We start from the raw sequence: 8,616 nt of genomic DNA on the forward strand, positions 1-8,616 counted from the left end.
TGCAATAGAATAATTTTTTACATTTATAATTAGATCTAATGATTGATATTAATAGTTCCCATTTCTCACAAACCTATTTGTTCTCACCGGATATGCTCCCTCCCATATATATATATATATATATATATATATATATATATATATATGGGGACGTATCAAAGGAGAACTTTGGTTATTATAAGAATTAGGCTAAATTACCTCCAGAGTCCTTTAAGTTATTTAATTGTAACAAGTCAGTCCTTTATGTTTTTTTTGTTACATGTATGTCCTTTATGTCAATTAACGCATGCACCGTTGACCTATTTTTACTTTATTTTGTTCTATTACTTTTATTTTAACTTCTAAAATTCATATTAAATTCGTTTTTGGTCCAAAAATTTTGAAAAAATTTCTAAAAATATTTCTTCTCATTTTACACTTTGTGTAATTTTATGAGAATTTAATTTTCTGTTTTACTTTTTTTTTTTAATTTTTTCTTTTGCATGCATTTTAATTAGTTTAAAAATAGTTTTATGTACTAAAAAATTCTGAAAATTTTATTATATGATCCAATGATGCTCTATGACCTATGTTATGTGACATATCAGTACCATTAATGTTACTTCAGCTTTTTTGGAACGAATTTTGAGAAAAATGTCAACGGTGCAGACGTTAGTTAACATAAAGGACCAACATGTAGCAAAAAAGGACTAACTTGTTACAATTAAAACATAAAGGACTAACTTGTTACAATTAAATAACTTAAAGGATCCAGGAGGTAATTTAGCCTAAGAATTAAGAACTTTTAATAACAATCATATGATTTAAAATCAATGTCTCATATTCTACTCAAATTTTAAGTGACAATAATTAATAGATAAATTATGGTTTAAATACATATCACATAAATGTATATCTGAGCATTGATTTTAAATCGTATGATTATTATTAAAAGTTGTCATTCTCATTATAGCTAAAGTTCTCATTTGATATGTCCTCATTCTATATAGAAACAAACACTCCCATTCCTTGTCTTTAGTTTTTTTTAATACTTTTTATGTTACTTATTTATTTTTAGGATTAGAGTTTTTTTTTTTTGGCACTTTTGGGATTTTCCAGCATTTTTATTTATGTTGACCCATAAATTAGGATTCATAACCTAATTACTTAGTTTTATTATTCTAGTTTTTTAGTTTAGTTAACTAATTATTAGATTAGTTGTTTTATTTTATTAAAAAAATACAAAAAATTCAAAAATATTAAAAAGAAAATACTTTCATTTTGTTTTAATTAACTTAGTTAGATCTTTAGATTGATTTAGATTAGTTAATTTTTTTTATCTAATTAAAATGTCAAAAACAACAAAATTTTGTCTTTTTTTAGCTATTGATTTGTATATATTAAAATCCCCTGATTAATTCATTTGTAAATAATTGAGCATATATTTACATAAATTACTAATTGAATAACTAATAAATCAAACACTCAAAAACACTATAATCCTATTCAATTAAATAAAGGAAAAGTATTCTGATATCCTCACCTTATGATGGACCATCTGATGCATTCTTCTAAACAAAAGTATTCAGATACCCCCACTTTATGAGAGACCATCTGATTTACTAACCTCTAAAAATCACTTGATAAACAATTCTCATCTCTCTTTGCCTTCAGGGCTTTCTACCCCTTAATCGGGCATAATACTTCCTTTCAATCGTAGACAGGAAACACATAAGACTCCTCTCACCGAGTAGCTATCCTAATGCTAGAATACAAATGTAATTTCGTCCACTAAAAACCAAGCACAAATCGAACTACAGCGCTCTAATTCCTTAAAAGGGATATGTAGGTGTCATACCCCAAAATTTGCCCACACTTTTCAAAAATTCGAAATTTATTTTCAAAATTGAATGTTTATAAAATATTGGGTTCATTTACATTGAAATCCTGAATTTTATAAATATTCGATTTAAAGTCTTTTTTAAATATAATAGTTTACTCTTAAATTATTTATATTTTAAATTGCAAAATGCTGGCCGATACTTCATACACTTTCAATTGACTTTTTATTTTGAACAAATAATATAGCACAGTTGGTAAGGAGATAAGGTTTGCAAAGTACAAAGTCTCGGGTTCAAATCTCACTTCTAACACGTTCTTCTTTTATTTATTTCTAACTAAAGTTTTAATTTTATTTTCATTTATATAAAAATCACAAAAAATTACTTTTTTTAGCATTTAATTTTTTAATTTTCGTATTTCTTAATTAGACATTTTCTAAAAATTAACTTTTTCACTTTATGCACTTTTTAACCTAAAAATGACTAAAAATTATAAAATATTCAAAAAAAAAAAAGATTTTAATTTATATTTTAAACATGATTCACAACTTAGGGAACAAATAAATTATTTTTAGAAAGAATCAATTTATTTGATTATTTTCTAATTAATTATTTGGATCCCAATTAATTTTTTCCTTATTTTGTTAACCTAATCTTATAGTATAAGTAGGTCTATTTTTTAACATTAGTGAGGACAACAACCCTTATTTTACTAACACCACGTACATATTTCCACCCATTCAACAATTCTCTCACGTACAAAAACTTTCACACACCTATTTCCACAACTTTCGAAAAAACTATTCGTGTACAGTAACACAACCTCCATCACCATTAAAAATTCCACAATTTCTAACACTTACAACCTTGTACATATTATACACTAACACTAGCAACCATTGTACATATAGTTTCCCCTGCATTTATTTCACGAACAGTAACACAAACTTGCATCCATCGCATCACAACCATAAAAATCAACTTCAAATTCTAGATCCATAATTCTCACATTCAAAAATCGCAATCAATTATTTTTATCAAACAATGCAGGAATAATACTAACAAAATCAATATTGTATGAGCTTGTTTTGCAGGTAAAGGAAATCGTAACAGAAATTGTAGCCAAAAGCAGGCCGCTGCTTGCCGGACAACACCAGGACGCGAAACTATAGCCGATCCCTTCGTCGGAACCAGCGCCACGTACAACTCACAGATCCATCAATCCAGCCGCGCGGCAACCGCAACCTGCTCCGATCGAGACACCACAAGGACTGCCGGATCCCCGCTACGGACCTCCTCCGGAACGGATCCGACACACACGTTGTACCAGCTCCGCGACCGCCGCCACTGCAACGCCGCTTCCCTCACCGCGCTGCGAACCACCGGCCAACACCGAGACCACCGCTGGAGCCACGACGCCGATTCGATTTTTGTTGTTGTTGTTGTTGTTGTTTTTGCAGAGGAACAGAGAAGAAGGAAAGGCTCCGCATCAGTCGCATTTCCGCCGACAACACCGACGATGTTCTCCACTCCACGTCGGCGCAGCAAAACCGACACCGTGCATCATCCACGCAGCCATCACTTTCACGCAGAACCGCCCTCCATAAGAATCCGCCCAGCTGCGACGTCGTTCCGCCTTTACACCACCAATCGCACCATCCCACAAATTCAGATTCAAATCGGGTAAAATGATATTTTGATTTTGTTGATTAATGTATCTTATTTGCTGGAACTGTTGTTATTGTTTTGATTATTGCTTGATTGTTATTACTGTAATTATTTAAATTGTTTGTATTGAATTTTGGAGAAATAAGCCATGGTAGAAGAAAAACGGTCACGAAGATGATGAAAGAGAGGTTGAAGAAACACTAAAAATCACGTGTTTCCTTATTTTAATCTCTTTCATTTAATTAAATTTTTTAGTTTTATTTTATTGACTTGGCATGGCTTCATTTGTTGTTTATTTTAATTAAATAAAATTAAAAAATGCTTTTTTTTTGGTATAATAAAAAAAATAATCTACAATATAAGAAAGTTAACTGATCTGGAAAAACCAAAAATGCCCTTCTTGCCCAATATTAAGCCACGTGTATAGCTTAAGCATTCAGCACTCTGTTTTACAACAACTCCTTCTACGAAAGTTTCAGAGACTGTTTTTCTTCCAAATTCAAAAATAGTTTCTCACTCATTAATCCGTGTACCTTCTCTTTCTCGACCTCGTCTTTTTTCTCCCTCCTTTGCTTACGGCTTTACCTTCTTCTTCCTTACCCCTCTTCTTCTTCCTCCTCATCACATTAAACCTAACTTTTTGAGAGATCAAACCCCCTACGATACCCGACAACAACACCACCGCTCTCATAGCCTAACACAACACAACGTGTTTCTATCGCTGCTCCGACATCAAAACCACTGCACTTCAACCTAATACTCCTTCGCCCACCGGTTCTATTCCATCGTACATATTTTGCCACCGACGTAGCTATTTACCTAAAGGTATGTTTAATGTTGAAGATTTAGGGTTTAAGGGTTTTATATGTTTTGTTGATTAATGGTTTTCTTACGGTGTTGATTTTCTAAATAATGTTGTTTTAGGCTGAAGATGATAAACCTGATTATATTGTCAGGATTGTCGAGTTCTTCGAATCTGAAGACAAAGATCTATTTTTTACCGCTTAAAGGTTTTACATAGCCGGAGATATTCTAAGTTTTTTTAATTATTTTTTGTGTGAGTGTTCATATTTGTAGGTTATTAAGATTCATCCAGAGCTAATTGACAAGAAGATTGTCTTTATATATGGTGTCAAAGATGAAAATCCTCTTGATAGTATTGTGAGATAAGCGAAGATTGCCCTAATTACTTCTGATGTAAGTGTTGTTTTAAAGAATTTGGTTTCAACCGCTTCGATTACTTTTAATTTTCTTCATTTAATTTAGTTTTTTCTACGATTCTAAATGTTACTCTTTTAGAGTTTTGTTTATGTATACTATTGAATGTTTGTTCGAATGAAGGGAACTGGAGTAACGCCGACGACTACCAGCACAATGAATGTTGGAAAATCCTTTCACCATCCTTTTGAAAAAGAAGCATTTTGTCTCTTTAAATTATCTATGATTTCAGTGCCGATGTCAACGCTCAAGATCGTTGGAAGAACACCGTAATTCGATTTTAATTTTCCTTAATTCTATGTGGCTGTGTTATTTGATTGATTTTGAAACTAAATTTAAATTTAAATTGAGTTGATTCCTTATGTTAAAAACTTGTGTTGGAATATCATTATGAGGTGAAACATACAGGTGAAGAGCAAGCTAAATGTCAGATGAACAATTGGAATACTAAAGAAGAAACTGAAAAATAAGTTGAGCCAGTGGTGAGGAATTGAAATGATTTTATTTTCTTATTTCAAAAGTAAAGTGTGATTTTTTTCCTTTCAGAGAAGTGTGTTGTGTCGTATTGGCTTATATGTCATTTGTGTTTATTTGTCAGGCTGAATGCTCAAGGTGATTCATTTCAACTTATCGCTTTGATTTCTATTTTGTTTTTTAAAGACTTTCGTTTCAACTTATCTCTGATTGTTTAGTGTGTTTGTTTCCTCCCGCAACTCATCTGGAATGTAAGCTTTCTGTTAATCCATCTATAATTCATTATCATCAATTTAGGTGCATTCGAATTGAAGCACTGATTATTGATTTTTTTTTATTCTACATAGGCTAATCCATTTGCAATTCATCATCATCATCATCATCATCATCATCATCATCTGTTTACAACCTTTAATATAAGTGATACTTGCTATCATGTACTTTATCACCATAATGTTTTTATGGTCCTTCAACTAATTCATCACCACAGTGTTTTTGTGAACATACTAACAATTTTCAATGATTGATAACTCTGATTTTATTCAATCTTTGTTTGGGTTTCATTTGTTTCATGTGTTGTTGTACTCTCCATTTTATCTTTTTGGCAGACGTAATTGGAATGGTTGATGGCATTGGATTTTTGCACACACAGTCAGGGGTAAGTTAATTCTGTAATATAACTATACCAATTAATTATAGTTTCTCATAGAAAATGTGAAATCAAGGCTAAAAGGTCTTCCTTAGACTATCAAGCTCAATATTTGTCCTGATTGATATGGAGAATAGTTAAGATGTTTGAGTCGAATACTTGCCTTTTTATGCATTGAGTTTATGTAATTATCTTTGTTTGGTCTGTATATGCTTTTTCAATGTGATCTTAATGAGTATTTTTATTGACAGTATATAATTAACTTTTACTAATGAGTTAGTCATGCCTAATGAGTATTTTTACTAATGAGTATTTTTATTGATACTATTGACTTTTGTCGTTAGCTGTGACGTGATGTTGGGTTCTATTTTTTACTTTCTTCAATAGATGTTATATAATTTTATTTTGTTTAATTTTGATCGAAATAATTGATATCTTGAATGCTTGTGTTGTAGACGTGAGAATCAGTAGTGCAAGTGTTGAAGGATGATGATGAAATAAAGGAGAAACTATGAAGATTTTGGAAATTTGGTAAATTGATTACTGACGGGCTTTATAATCCGGACTTAGAAATTGACATTTTTTACTTCAAAATTTAAATGTGAAACATATAATGTATTTTAGTTTTTATATGTATTTTTGAAATAGGCTTTCCATATAATGTCTATATTTTGATGATCAAATAATTTAACTGTTATGAAGTCAGAATCAGGAATTGCTCATATATGTGTTATTCTTTTTATTTTTTGGTATTATATGTGTTATTCTTTAAACTGACATCAAGTGGAAATAATATTGAAGGGTGAAATGCAAATACGTGGATGTCGTGCTATTCTTTAAAGTGGTTAATCAATCAAGAATCAACAGTGACATTTTACGTGATTATTACAAGATTATTTTAATATGTGTTTTCTCTACACGTGATTATTACAAGATTATTTTAATATGTGTTTTCTCTACAAGTGTTTCTCTGCAAGTGATTCATGTCTTTTCACATGATTCAGTTTGTCCAAATGTTTTGCAGCAATAACAGGTTATCATATTATGGAGAGATCTTTCGTTGATTGTCGTCATCGCGGTACAGCCATAAAATTGACACCAATGATAAGGGCAGTGATTGCAATCTGTGGATCGAATAGGAGTGATCACTCCATTATTGAAATATGAGTAATTTTCATTCAGTCTATTAAGTTTAATTTAGAATTGGGTTATGCAGAGGTTAGGTATGCAATGATGATGGCCTATTATTTAATATAAATTGTGTAATTGAGAAAAGGCCAGTATGTGTGTTGGTCTGTGTGACTTATGAATTTTGGATAGTTTTGTATTTATAAACACTCTTCCTTCTTGGAAGGACAATATGCAGATTACTGGTGTCAAATTGTTGACCCAAACAAAACATATATCTGCCTTGGAAATCTTAGCCAGTCAGGGGGAGTTGAAGGATTGCATTGACGTTGCCAATTAAAGACCATATGCTTACCGGTTATTTAAGAAATTTATGTCCTGACAACATTAAGAGTTAGGCGTGTGTAGTGCATGTTTTGATAAAGGCAAGAGGGCTTTGTGTTGGTTTTTATTATAAATGGGAGCTATATGTAACGAGGCACAAAGTTTGAAAGTACAAGAGAGTGCATAGTAGTAGTTACTTACTGTGTTTTTTTTTACTATATCTCACTCATTCAAATTTGTAATTCTTTTTGTCCCAAAATATTTAGAAATAGACCATATTGGGCTCCAACTGTCTCCTTTCATTCTCTTTTCTTCATTATTTAAGTATTGTGACATTTGTTTTTATGGTTTGGTGGTTCTCCATTCTCAATCTATTTCACAAAAGACTTAATCTACAACAATATAGTTTATATTTTGCTGGGTGGTCGGTCTCAATGGGAGTAGCATTTGTAATTGGTCATACATTCTCTAATATTTTAAATCATCTTTAGTCACAGGAATTGGTCATACATATACTAATATTTTTAATTATCTTTAGTCACGAGAACATAAAGTTATTGATCAAAATATTGATTATTAACGAGACATGAAGATTTATGTTGGAGTCAAAGTCAGAATCGGAAAGCTAAGAGAAAGAGCTACAACTTTTATGTTGGAGTCAAAGTCATAATCGGAACCTATACTTCCCAGAATTGCGTTTGAAGCTGCAGCACTATTTTATTTTCAATTTTTGGGTCGTTTAGTAGTGGGCCTGGTTTTGTCATTCGACCCAGTTGGGTCATAAACGTTTTTTTGGCTGATTCCTAATAGGTCTAGCAGCCGTGTTACTGTTTATCACTTTACACTATTCACAATTTTTCCAAACTTTTGCTCTGTACGCTCGAATGGAGAACTAAACATCCAGAGTCGATCTACTGTAATCGAATTCCAAATGCTTTGAGGTTTTTATTTTATCAATTCAATTTCGTTTCTCTTTCAATTATATTCTATGAACTTGCATTTGCTTAATCTGTTATTTCGTGGAATATTTTGATTAATTTCGTATGATTGTATTCCTAACTGTTAATCGTTGTTTACGTCGCTTGGTCGTTAAATTGCGTTTCTATATCGTGTTTGCTTAATTCCCGATTGTATTAATCCGTTTGCTTAATTCGGAATAGGAATCCAATCTGTTTAATATCTTTTGCGCTTGTCATTTGGTATTGAAATCGAATAGAGATCGAAGCCGCTTAGGGAATTGGTAAGGTAGAAACCTATGATAAGCTGGAACCGAAAATAGTAGATTGGCTTAATTTTATAATCACTTTTTCATAAATAGCTTATTTTTAGAATTAC

At 31.5% G+C, this 8,616-nt stretch overlaps 1 long non-coding RNA gene across 4 annotated transcripts; it reads left to right on the top strand.

Moving 5' to 3' along the window:
• The first annotated feature begins 2,582 nt into the window (after positions 1–2,582).
• LOC131631057 (uncharacterized) lies at positions 2,583–7,559 on the top strand. Of its 4 annotated transcripts, none has more exons than XR_009292599.1 (5): positions 2,583–4,685; positions 4,830–5,188; positions 5,305–5,838; positions 6,285–6,360; positions 6,854–7,559. It is a non-coding gene; the product is annotated as an uncharacterized LOC131631057 (long non-coding RNA). The 4 variants fall into 4 exon arrangements; XR_009292600.1 differs by having other exon boundaries at positions 4,830–4,975; positions 5,115–5,838; XR_009292601.1 differs by having other exon boundaries at positions 2,583–3,503; positions 4,566–4,685; positions 4,830–5,838.
• The last annotated feature ends 1,057 nt before the right edge of the window (positions 7,560–8,616 follow it).

Source organism: Vicia villosa, unplaced genomic scaffold (assembly GCF_029867415.1).
Source record: "Vicia villosa cultivar HV-30 ecotype Madison, WI unplaced genomic scaffold, Vvil1.0 ctg.000759F_1_1, whole genome shotgun sequence".
Classification (NCBI taxonomy): Eukaryota; Viridiplantae; Streptophyta; class Magnoliopsida; order Fabales; family Fabaceae; genus Vicia; species Vicia villosa.